Source organism: Tupaia chinensis, unplaced genomic scaffold (genome assembly GCF_000334495.1).
Source record: "Tupaia chinensis unplaced genomic scaffold, TupChi_1.0 Scaffold148874_1, whole genome shotgun sequence".
NCBI classification, from domain to species: domain Eukaryota; kingdom Metazoa; phylum Chordata; class Mammalia; order Scandentia; family Tupaiidae; genus Tupaia; species Tupaia belangeri.
In genome coordinates this window covers 1,103,598-1,105,069 of record NW_006208722.1, presented here as the reverse complement: position 1 = coordinate 1,105,069, position 1,472 = coordinate 1,103,598, and positions in this window count along the sequence as shown.

The window sequence follows — 1,472 nt, the reverse complement described above, 5'->3', positions numbered from 1 at the left end:
AGCAGGGGTGGGCTCTGAGCTCAGGTCCATTTGACTGCAAAGTCTGTCCATAAAAGGTAGATAAAACAGCTGGGTTTGGCCATTTCCAAAGAACATTTAAGATGTTTGTATCAGGGTGTCTGGGACTACAGGCCCCTACTGCTGTTAGAGCTTTTAAGAATGAAGAGTTAGGGGTCCAACAGTTGGCGTAATGGCTATGTGCTGGACTCCCATGTAGTCGACCATGGTTTGAGCCTTGGACCCGGTGGCTTAAACTCACTCCAGGCGCGTGTGAGTGCAGTGCGTGCCCAAGATCTTGAGAGAATGGAGGAGAAAGGATTGTGGTGGTGGTGATGATTTCTCACTTTCTGTCTCTCTGGTGAGCACACATGCCCTATAACAAAAACCTCTCAAAAAATAAAAATTAAAAAAAAAATGAAGAGTTGGTACCAGCAGATGGCATAATGAGTAAGTTGCTGGACTCCAGGTAGTCAACCGTGGTTTGAGTCGCAAACCCTGTGACTTAAAACTCACGCCAGGTGCGTGTGCAAGCCTGTCCAAGATCCTGAGAGGAGAATGGAGAAAGGATGGCAGCATGGCCATGCCCCCCGGGGGTGATTTCTTACTGTTGCTGTGGCCAGTGTGTGTGCCCTATACCAAAAATCTCTTAAAAAACAAATACAAAAATCTGGAGTCTGAATGGGCCTCCCACATGGCCTCATCCTTTAGGCACTATTAAAGAGCACCCACTATCATTGCTGGGCCTTCAACAGGCTTTAAATATTCTTGGATAACCAAGCTTCTGCCCTTGACTAACTGCAAGGAGCCAAGAGAAGAATTCAGAAGTAGCGATATCAGGCGCCAGACAGGCTTATATTCTGGTCACTTAACTGCCACTTCCCAACTGGTGCCGGGAGCATCCTGAATCTGATCTTAAGGTTACCCACCCACTTTGCAGAAGTGAGAGGGTTTCTTTCCATCGCTGGAACTCGGCCTCTGGGTTAATGGAATCGTTACTTCTGCAGCTGCACAGCCAATGCAAACACAGGAGAGGCTGCTGGTCTAGGGGAGAGCTAGGGGCTCAAAGACTAAGCCAGCTGATAGGATGTCTCTGGAAATAGGCCTTTCTCTTGCAAACCATTCCGGCAGATTCTCTTCTATCCACCCCCATTTATTTGTTTTATGATTTTTTAATGGGAAAAAAAATCAGGACACCATTAAAGTTATTCCGAAGTGAACAACGCTTTAATTGTAATGATCTCCATATGTGCGCCACATCACATTACCGCGCGTTTAATGTGATCGGATTCATCCTATTGTAGGAAAGCCGCCCCCTGATATCCTCCGCCGCGCAGGGTGGGAGCTAACCCTGGACCTCCACCTTTGCCGGCTCCTTTTTCCTGACACATTTTCAGAAGGGCTGTTTTTCACCCAGATCTTGGCCATCAGAACTGCCTTTTCTCTGAGGTCCCACCTGATACACTTAAAACTTT